This window comes from Salvelinus sp. IW2-2015, unplaced genomic scaffold (assembly GCF_002910315.2).
Source record: "Salvelinus sp. IW2-2015 unplaced genomic scaffold, ASM291031v2 Un_scaffold648, whole genome shotgun sequence".
Classification (NCBI taxonomy): domain Eukaryota; kingdom Metazoa; phylum Chordata; class Actinopteri; order Salmoniformes; family Salmonidae; genus Salvelinus; species Salvelinus sp. IW2-2015.
In genome coordinates, this window is record NW_019942588.1 from 647,797 (window position 1) to 659,633 (window position 11,837).

General features: G+C 40.6%; 2 pseudogenes; one reads left to right on the top strand and one right to left on the bottom strand.

Annotated features, from left to right (window-relative positions):
* Window positions 1–1,200: 1,200 nt before the first annotated feature.
* Window positions 1,201–6,114, bottom strand: LOC112068682 (4-galactosyl-N-acetylglucosaminide 3-alpha-L-fucosyltransferase 9-like; annotated as a pseudogene).
* A 4,043-nt stretch (window positions 6,115–10,157) lies between these two features.
* Window positions 10,158–11,580, top strand: LOC112068687 (4-galactosyl-N-acetylglucosaminide 3-alpha-L-fucosyltransferase 9-like; annotated as a pseudogene).
* The last annotated feature ends 257 nt before the right edge of the window (window positions 11,581–11,837 follow it).

The window sequence follows — 11,837 nt, forward strand, 5'->3', positions numbered from 1 at the left end:
AGTTTTTTTTTTAAACTACTGATATCACATTTACATAAGTATTCAGACCCTTTACCAGTACTTTGTTGAAGAACGTTTGGCAGTGATTACATCCTAGAGTCTTCTTGGGTATGATGCTACAAGCTTGACACACCTGTATTTGGGGAGTTTCTCCCATTCTTCTCTGCAGATCCTCTCAAGCTCTGTCAGGTTGGATGGGGAGCGTTGCTGCATAGCTATTTTCAGGTTTCTCCAGAGATGTTAGATTGGATTCAAGTCCGGCTCTGGCTGGGCCACTCAAGGACATTCAGAGACTTATCCCGAAGCCACTCCTGCGTTGTCTTGGCTGTGTGCTTAGGTTCGTTGTCTGTTGGAAGTTGAACCTTTGCCCCAGTCTGATGTCCGGAGTGCTCTAGAGCAGGTCTTCATCAAGGAGCTCTCTGTACTTTGAATTCATCTTTTCCTCAATCCTGACTAGTCTCCTAGTCCCTGCCACTGAATAACATCCCCATAGCATGATGCTGCCACCACCATGCTTCACCGTAGGAATGGTGCCATGTTTCCTCTAGATGTGACGCTTTGCATTCAGGCCAAAGAGTTCAATCTTGGTTTTATCAGACCAGAGAATGTTGTTTCTCGTGGTTTGAGAGTCCATTAGGTGCCTTTTGGCAAACTCCAAGCAGTCTGTCATTTGCCTTTTACTGAAGAGTGGCTTCCGTCTGGCCACTCTACCATAAAGGCCTGATTGGTGTAGTGCTGCAGAGATGGTTGTCTTTCTGAAAGGTTCTCTCATCTCCACAGAGGAACTCTAGAGCTCTGTCAGTGACCAGCGGGTTCTTGGTCACCAATCAGACCAAGGACCTTCTCCCCCGATTGCCCAGTTCGGCTGAGCGGCCAGCTCTAGGAATGGTCTTGGTGTTTCCAAACTTCTTCCTTTTAAGAATGATAGAGGCCACTGTGTTCTTGGGAACCATCAATGCTTGCATAAATGTTTTTGGGTCCAAATCATGTCCAATCAATTGAATGTACCACAGGTGGACTCCAATCCCGTTGTAGAAACATCTCAAGGATGATCAATGGAATCAGGATGCACTTGAGCTCAAATTCGAGTCTTATAGCAAAGGGTCTGAATACTTATGTAAATAAGATATTTCTGTTTTTATCTGCAAAAATGTCCTAAAATCAGTTKTTGCTTCGTCATTATGGAGTATTGTGTGAAGATTGCTGAGTAAATTGTTTTATTTGATCATTTTTAGAATAAGGCTATAACGTAACAATGTGTGAAAAGTCAAGGGTTCTGAATACTTTCCAAATGCACTGTATGTATGCTGATGACTCAATGTTATACACATCAGCTACCACAGCAAATGAAGTAACTGCGACCCTTAACAGAGCATCATTCAGCTTTAGAATGGGTGGCTAGTAATAAGCTAAAAAATATATTTAAAAAACTAAAGGCATTGTATTTGGAACAAATAATTTGCTAAACAATAAACCTCATCTAAATCGTATACTGAATGTGACAATTGAGGAGACTAAACTGTAACCCTAGATTGTAAACTGACATGATCAAAACATATTGATACAATGGTTACTAAGATGGGGAGAGGTCTGTCTGTGATAAAGCGCTGCTCTTCTTTCTTGACATTACAATCAACCAAATAAGTCCTACAGCCCCTAGTTTTATCACACCTGGACTACTGCCCAGTTACACTGAATGTACCAAACATTAGGAACACCTTCCTAATATTGCGCTGCACCCTCTTTTGACCTCAGAACAGCCTCAATTTGTTGGGGCATGGACTCTACAWGGTATCAAAAGTAWTCCACAGAGATGCTGGCCCATGTTGACTCCAATGCTTTCCACAGTTATGTCAAGTTGGCTGGATGTTCTTCTGGTGGTGGACCATTCTTGATACACACAGGAAACTGTTGAGTGTGAAAAATCCAGAAGCGTTGTAGTTCTTGACACACTGAAACCGGTGCGCCTGGCAGCTACTACCATACCCATTCAAAGCACTTAAATATGTTGTCTTGTCCATTCAACCTCTGAATGGCTCACATACACAATCCGTGTCTCAATTGTYTCARGGYWTAAAAATGTATCCCTGACTCCTCCCCTACACTGGCTAAAGTGGATTCAACAAGTGACATCAATAAGGGATCATAGTGTTCAGCTGTTCAGTCTGTCATGGAAAGAGCAAGTTTTCCTAATGTTTTGTACACTCAGTGTATATGGGCAGTGTTGTAAAGGACCCAAACTAACTATTGCACTATTTCTGTTATTTGTGCTATTGTCAATTGTTAGTGTTGTTTTGTCTTTTATTGTATACAGTTGTTGTTTGTCTGCCACAAGGTGGCTTTTTTTTTTGGTCCTGCACTTAAAGATATGAAAGAGTTCAGTAAAGGACCACTGACAGAGAACCTTTTCCTGGATGGACTGCCCAATCAGAAGTTGTTTTTCCAGTCATACCAGTACACACACACACACACACACACACACACACACACACACCCCATGCACCACTTCCTCATCCATTGGCTTTATTTTTTTAAACTGCCCTTAACCCCACATTGGTAGCTTTGTGTAGACAGACAGGCATACTGACTTCATTGTCCTAAGCAAAGGTGTACTATTGTTACTGTAWTTGAGTAGGTTYTCTGAGCACTTGCACTTTTTTATTAGAACATTTTACTTCTACTTGAGTACAATTTCATTAAAGTAACAGTACTTTTACTTGAGTAGTTTATTTCAGTACTCTTGACGCCCTTGGTGACAGTGAAATAGGGAGTTTGTGACGGACAGTGTGAATGGGTGAGTGAATGAATGCCAGTCAGTCAGTCCCATGGACATGTAACAAGTAACAGAGGGTTGAATTTTTTGGACTATAACGATAAAAAACCTTATTTACATAAGCATTCAGACCCTTTGTTATGAGACTCAAAATTGAGTCCTGTTTCATGAGTCATTCTTGAGATGTTTCTACAACTTGATTGGAGACCACCTGTGGTAAATGCAATTGATTGGACATGAATTGTAAAGGCACGCCCCTGTCTATATAAGGTTCCACAGTTGACAGTGCATGTCAGGACAAAAACAAAAGCCACGAGGTCGAGAAGGATTGCCCGTAGAGCTCAGAACAGGATTGTGAAGAGGGACAGATCTGGAAGGGTACCAAAACAAATGCAGCATTGAAGGTCCACAAGAACGCAGTGGCCTCCAATATTCTTAAATGGAAGAAGTTGTAACCACCAAGACTCTTCCTAGAGATGGCCGCCCAGCCAAACTGAACAATCGTGGGAGAAGGGCCTTGGTCAGGGAGGTGACCAAGAACACAATGGTCACTCTAAGAGAGCTCCAGAGTTCCTCCCCTCACCCGGTGTCTAGGTTTTCATCAAAAGGAAAACCACAAAACCAGCAAACACTAGGCCTCCTCCCTGGAATGAGTTTGACACCTCTGCCCTACAGGGTCACAGTGACTCTATCATTGTGAGTAATGACTACAAAWTCACTTTAAGTAACTGTWTTCAGATATAGTAGCCCTTTCCGGCATTCAATTACTAAAAGCGCCATCTTTGACCTCAAGGGAGGAGTGTTWTTCATATTTTTTTGAATTTCAKAATTAATAAAGAAGATTAAAAAAATACAAACCTGGTGTTTCTACGTTAAACTGTTTTGTTATAGTTTAGTCTTCTGTGATGTATTTTAAATGGAATGGAAACTYAATGTAACACATTTCAACTCTATCTGACATGGTACAGGTGTCTTCTTTTTTATAAGCCCATAACCATGTGTGGGAGGTGTATACTTTGGTTTCAAAGTAGATTTGTTTAAGACCACGGAGAATCACTGTGTGACCAGCTGATTTAGCCCACTGCAGTAAAAGGTTTTAAGTGCAATRGGTTTCCTGAAAAGTTTTGAGTAATGACAGCACATTGGGGTTTACAGTGTATGCTGCTCCAAAGTGTTAAATAAAAAATAAACCTTATACCTTGAATACCCATCCTTTAAATTGATACACAAATATTTTGAAACAAAATGACATAGCCATAAGCTAAAATAATATTTTCTGTGCTTACAATATTTTGGCTAAACCCTCATCCAAAGTACCATTCATAAAGGTTGYGGACAACATTATAATATCCTTTGTCTCTGGTCATGTGTTCACAGGCTAAACAAACAGGTTGAATAAACTCTTCCTGCATTGTCAGGAGGTGGGGCTTGGCATTAAGGTACCTCCTCCAGGTGAAGTAACTTACATACATCTCATCATTCTTGTCCAATTGGAGGAGGTCAGCCAGCCAGTTCCTTTGCATTAGTAAAGTCATTTACATGAATGAAAGAATCAGCTGGGAAAAACTGTTCATAGTTCTCTCTGGGTGGGCCCATGACTACTGGTATGGTTCCTGCTACAAGTGGTCCGTTCACCTTTTCTGTGATGTAGTCTCTGTGGGTTGAATTCTCAAATGCAAGGTAGAACTTACAGCTAGCAAGGGTTGAGTAATACTCCTCATACTTCAAACGACTCCCTGTAAAAGCAGGACTATAAACAAACTCACTGTCCTTTTCAGTCTTCACCGTTGTCAATTAATTTTGCTCTGTGATGTCAGCATCTCATCTCGTATTATGGCAGTATTTGTTGGTGATTCCATAGGAAACCAGATCCATTTCTGAAAATGTGGACGAGGAGACTGAGGCAGGTTCTTCAGGTCCCAGCTGATGCCTCTGTGAAAAACAACCACTCCGTCTGCTTTGTCATAAAGGGATCTGTCCTCTGTCACAGCTATCGATGTTGAAATGGGTTTTGCAGAACAAAAAATTCCAWTTCACACCCAGTGGCCAGAACCAGAGCAACACAAGCGGCTTCTCCACAGGCTTTTTGGTAGATGAGGAAACATCTCCCTTTGCCAAAAATTGCAAATTCCAAYCGAGATGAACATGCAGTAGATGAGGGTTTAAAGTAAACAAAAAATAGTAGCACTGAACACAAAACCCCAAGAGCAGCTATCAGAGTTAGATGATGTGTTCGGTTGGAAGTTATTGATGACATGTTTGTCCTGTAAGAAGGAAACACACCTACATTTTAGACGTTATAAGTATATAAAAAAGGAACAGCTTGAAAAGATTTAACATGTGTTGCTTTCTGCTCTGATTATACAACGTGAGGTTCTAATCCTGAATGCTGATTGGTTAAAACCGCATTCCAGCCGGTGCTAAAAATGCCTATTTACTCCGTTCCATCCGACTCAAATTCACCCATAATCAGTGCTAATTTTTGTTTAACCTTTATTTAACTAGGCAAGTCAGTTAAGAACAAATTATTATTTTACATTGACGGCCTACCCTGGCCAAACCTTCCCCTAAACCGGACGACASTGGGCCAATTATGCGYCGCCCTATGGGACTCCCAATCACGGCCTGTTGTGATTCAGCCCGGGTTCGAACCAGGGGATCAAACCAGGGTCTGTAGTGACGCCTCTAGCACTGAGATGTAGTGCCTTAGACCGCTGCTCCACTCGGGATCCCAAAACTGTGCACCGTCCGGGAAACAAACCCAGGTCAAAAGAATGGGAATCTTCCATGATACCATTACACCTGTGGCGCTGGTGTATGGTGAGTCATGCAGTTTTTCTGAAGGTTTCTATCAGTTTTTACTGCACAAACACAGAATAATGACAGTCATTAACAATAGGAATGCGTAAAGGGTATTATTAGCAGTGCTAGCATGTAAAGTGTCAAATCAAATCAAATGTTATTAGTCACATGCGCAGAATGCAACAGGTGTAGACCTTACAGTGAAATGCTTACTTACGAAATGCTTACGTCCTCAAGTTAGTTAACATTATCCTGAGAACAGGTTAGACTGCATAAAGGTGTATGGCTTCATTCTCCTAAACAATACTAAACTTTTGAATAGAGCATGTTACATTTATAGAACATCTTTAAATCAAGATGTTTTAAACTCTTAACAGTGAAATCAGGATYGAGAAAGAAAATWAACCATTCCTTACCATTAAGAGACCTCTTGTTAGTGTTAGGGTTTGCCATCCATGTAAATCCATGCACTAGATTTCAACCAGACTAGTGACGAGGTGTGGCACAACTGTCATCATGCCTTTTCATGGGAAATGCAAAAGAACCTGCCTGACAACTAGAGGTTGATCCTTTCAGAACATTACATTTCATGGAACCTAATCATCGTCATTATMTTTTTGTTTAACCTTTAAACAACCAGTAAAATACCCTTGAGGTTAGAAACCTCTTTTGCAAGGGGGACCTGGGTAATAGCATTAGGTGTTACCATGTAGACTTGCCAACTCAAAGCTGGAGAACAATAGTATGTTGAGGGGGGAAAAAATGGGGGAACAAATTGAAAAAGAGAGAAACTAATAAAAGGGGAAAAGTTGAGGGTTCTTCATAATGCAAGTGTTTATTATTCATTATTTATTATGACAAGTTAAAAAACAAACATTTTTGTATTTGTATTTTTCCTGTACTTGAACCGGAAGAGTAGATCCGAAGGTCCCCAGTTCGAATCCTGCCTTTGCCAGAAATAACATTTCCAAACAAAAATTATAGTTTCCAAAAGTGTTATTTTCACATTGGTGAAATTTAAGACCACCTGAGATAATATAAAACCACCTGAGATAATATAACGAWTATGGTAGCATAATCATAACATACAGAAGTGTTGTTCTAATTAGGTTGGTTTATTACTGTACTATACTCCCATTACCTTGTTCATCCAATTAAACTCAGCAAAAAAAGAAACGTCCCTTTTTCAGGACCCTGTCAAAGATAATTCGTAAAAATCCAAGTAACTTCACRGATCTTAATTGTAAAGGGTTTAAACACTGTTTCCCATGCTTCATTGAACCATAAACCATTCAATGAACCATAAACAATTAATKAACATCCACCTGTGGAACAGTCGTTAAGACACTAACAGCTTACAGAAGGTAGGCAATTAAGGTCACAGTTAAGAAAACTTAGGACACTAAAGAGGCCTTTCTACTGACTTTGAAAAACACCAAAAGAAAGATGCCCAGTGTCCCGCTCATCCTGCTGAACGTGCATTAGGCATGCTGCAAGAAGGCATGAGGACTGCAGATGTGGCCAGGGCAATAAATTGCAATGTCCATACTGTGAAACGCATAAGACGCACAACAGGGAGACAGGACGGACAGCTGATCGTCCTCGCAGTGGTACACCACGTGTAACAACACCTGCACAGGATCGGTACATCTGAACATCACACCTGCGGGACAGGTACAGGATGGCAACAACAACTGCCCGAGTTACACCAGGAACGCACAATCCCTCCATCAGTGCTCAGACTGTCCGCAATAGGCTGAGAGAGGCTGGACTGAGGGCTTGAAGGCCTGTTGTAAGGCAGGTCCTCACCAGACATCACCGGCAACAATGTTGCCGATGTGCACAAACCCACCGTCGCTGGACCGACAGGACTGGCAAAAGTGCTCTTCACTGACGAGTCGCGGTTTTGTCTCACCAGGGGTGATGGTCAGATTCGTGTTTATTGTCAAAGGAATGAGCGTTACACCAAGGCTGTATCTGGAGCGGGATCATTTGGAGGTGGAGGGTCCGTCATGGTCTGGGGCGATGTGTCACAGCATCATTGGAATGAGCTTGTTGTCATTGCAGGCAATCTCAACGCTGTGAGTTCAGGGAAGACATTCTCCTCCCTCATGTGGTACCCTTCCTGCAGGCTCATCCTGACATGACCCTCCAGCATGACAATGCCACCAGCCATACTGCTCGTTCTGTGCACGATTTCCTGCAAGATAGGAATGTCAGTGTTCAGCCATGACCAGCAAAGAGCCCGGATCTCAATCCCATTGAGCACGTCTGGGACCTGTTGGATGGGAGTTCGAGGGCTAGGGCCATTCTCGCCAGCATTGTCCAGGAACTTGCAGGTGCCTTGGTGGAAGACTGGGGTAACATCTCACAGCAAGAACTGGCAAATCTGGTGGCAGTCCATGAGGAGTAGATGCACTGCAGTGCTTAATGCAGCTGGTGGACACTCAAGAAACTGACTGTTACCTTTGATTTTGACCCCCCTTTGTCCAGGGACACATTATTATATTTCTGTTAGTCACATGTCTGTGGAACTTGTTCAGTTTATGTTTCAGTTGTTGAATCTTGTTATGTTCATACAAATATTTACACATGTTAAGTTTGCTGAAAATAAACACAGTTGACAGTGAGGACGTTTATTTTTTTGCTGAGTTCATGTAGTCCAAAAGAAAACGCAACAGATAACTGATCATTTAAGATATTAATTGCATAAACAAATTCATCCAATTTACTCAAATGTATTTATAAAGCCCTTTTTACATCAGCAGATGTCAAAGTGCTTACAGAAACCCAGCCTTAAACCCAAACAGCAAGAAATGCAGATGTAGAAGCACAGAGTATAGTACTGAGAACATAGTAGAGTAAGAAACCAACCACATTAGAACAACACTTATATATTTTATGATTACGCCACATTAATCATTCTATTACCTTAGGTTATCTTAAATTCACCTATGTGAAAAATAATAACATTTTTGGAAACTATAGTTGTTAACATATGTTATTTCTGGCAGAGGCAGGATTTGAACACGGTACCTTCGGGTTCAATCTTCCGTTTCAAATACAGGAAAAAAACAACGTTTCATTGTTTTTCAGCTTATCGTAATAAATAATGAATAATAAACACATTATGAAGAAGAACCCTCAACTTTCCCTTTTTGTTATTTTCTCTCAAATTTTTTCCTCCTTTTCTTTCAACGTTATTTTCCCCTTCTTCTTCCTCCCTTCTTCTCCCCTCAACATACTATTGTTCCCCAGCTTCGAGTTGGCAAGGCTACATGGTAACACATAATTGCTGTTACCCAGATCCCCCTTGCAAAACAGGTTTTAAACTCAAGGGTATTTTCCTGGTTGTGTGAAGATTTAATTTTTAAAAATGCTCTAAAGGGTCATCCTCTAGTTGTTGTAACGATCGTCTATAGAGGAGAAGGGAAGACCAAGGTGCAGCGTGGTAAGTACTCATTATTACTTTTAATGAATACGACTACTATAACAAAACAACAAAAAAACGATAAACGAACAGTTCTGCAAGGTGACATACACTAAACAGAAAACAACCACCACAAAACAACAGTGGGAAAACAGGCTACCTAAGTATGGCTCCCAATCAGAGACACCGATAGACAGCTGCCTCTGATTGGGCCACACCAGGCCAAACACATAGAATAGACAACCTAGACATACAAATAGAATACCCACCATCACACCCTGACCAAACTAAAAATAGAAACATTTTTAGCCATCTAAGGTCAGTGCGTGACAGTTGTCAGGCAGGTCTTTTGCATTTTTGTGACAGTTGTGCCACACTGTCACTAGTCTGGTTGAATCTAGTGCATGGATTTACATGGATGGCAAACCCTAACACGAAAGAGGTCTCTTAATGGTAAGGAATGGTTTATTTTCTTTCTCAATCCTGATTTCAATGTTAAGAGTTTAAAACATCTTGATTTAAGGATGTTCTATAAATTTAACATGCTCTGTTCAAAAGTTTAGTATTGTTTAGGAGAATGAAGCATACACCTTTATGCAGTCTAACCTGTCCCTCAGGATAATGTTAACTAACTTGAGTACACTTAACATGCTAGCACTGCTAAATTAGCCTTTACGATTTCCTATTCTTAATGACTGTCATTATTCTGTGTTTGTGCAGTAAAAACTGATAGAAAACTTCAGAAAAACTGCATGACTCACCATACACTGATTATGAGTGAATTTGAGTCAGATGGAAGAGAGAAAATAGGCATTTTAACTTCATAGATTTAGCCGGTGGTAACTTGTGGAATATACACCGGCTGAAATGCGGTTTGAACAATCAGCATTAAGGATTAGAACCACCTGTTGTATAATATAGAAACTCATTCTGATGTCATAGTCAATTTTCACATTGTTCCTTTTTTATATACTTATAATGTCTAAAATGTAGGTGTGTTTCTTTCTTACAGGACAAACATGTCATCAAAAACTTCCAACCGAACACATCATCTAACTCTGATAGCTGCTCTTGGGGTTTTGTGTTCAGTGCTACTATTTTTTTTGTTTACTTTAAACCCTCATCTACTGCATGTTCATCTCGATTGGATGATTTGCAATTTTGGCAAAGGGAGATGTTTCCTCATCTACCAAAAAGCCTGTGGAAAAGCCGCTTGTGTTGCTCTGGTTCTGGCCACTGGGTTGGAAATGGAATTTTGAAATCTGCAAAACCCATTTCAACATCGATAGCTGTGTTCTGACAGATGACAGATCCCTTTATGAACAAGCAGACGGAGTGGTTGTTTTTTCACAGAGGCATCAGCTGGGACCTGAAGAACCTGCCTCAGTCTCCTCGTCCACATTTTCAGAAATGGATCTGGTTTCATGTGGAATCACCAACAAATACTGCCAGAATACCAGGTCTGGAAAACCTATTTAACCTCACTTTGAGCTATAGACGAGATGCTGACATCACAGTGCGAAATGAATTGACAACCGTGAAGACTGAAAAGGACAGTGAGTTTGTGCTGCCGAGAAAGATAAATTGGTTTGTTGGATTGTGAGCAACAACAATCCTTCAACTGGGACAGGAACGAAAGCAAAGTACTATCAAGAGCTGGTCAAACACATCAAGATACATGTTTTTGGTTCTGCTTTTACAGGGAGTCGTTTGAAGTATGAGGAGTATTACTCAACCCTTGCTAGCTGTAAGTTCTACCTTGCATTTGAGAATTCAATCCAAGAGACTACTCACAGAAAAGGTGAACGGACACTTGTAGCAGGAACCATACCGGTAGTCATGGGCCACCCAGAGAGAACTATGAACAGTTTATCCCAGCTGGTTCTTTCATTCATGTAAATGACTTTACTAATGAAAAGGCACTGGCTGACTTCTCCTCCAATTGGACAAGAATGATGAGATGTATGTAAGTTACTTCACCTGGAGGAGGTACTTAATGCCAAGCCCACCTCCTGACAATGCAGGAAGAGTTTATTCAACCTGTTTGTTTAGCCTGTGAACAATGGCCAGAGACAAAGGATATTATAATGTTGTCCACAACCTTTATGAATGGTACTTTGGATGAGGGTTTAGCCAAAATATTGTAAGCACAGAAATATTATTTTAGCTTAGCTACGTAAACAGAATACAATTTTAAAAGTGTCTTTGGATTTGGGGATATTTTGATACTTTACCACATTTTCTAAAATTCCTAGGAATTCCTAGGAACTGGGAAATGTACCATAATTTTGCAACCCACCTGCAAGTCACATTATGCTGGCTTGCAAAGTGACGTATAACTCCTATTGGAATCCAGACAGAGTTAGGATGCCTAGAAAGCCATTTAAATTGGAACGACCATTTAAGTAATGAGTGCAAAAAATCTAACTAAATGATTGGATTAATTTAGAAAAATGTATGTTATTTATCTTTGTGTAGCATAGCATTAATCCATCAATCACTCAATGTACATGCAAAAACACTTGTTTTGAGTGTGCTACATAAACATTTTAAGAAATAAATTACTTTTCATTGACTTTGAGTATTTGAGTTCAAAATGCCTTGGGTTTTACAGTATACTGTACAGTGTGTGGATTTATATTTTTCTAATAGATACAGTGCTTGACTTGGACTGAAATAGGTGCGGTACTCATTTTGGGTGCCGGTACTGTTTATATTTAGGTGCAGGAGCTCCAGAATACTTTGGAGCTAATATTCTATAAGAGGAACAGGAGCTCTAGCAGCAGAACATTTGAGGTGCTGGTACTCCGCTCCGGGGAGCTCTGCCAAGTA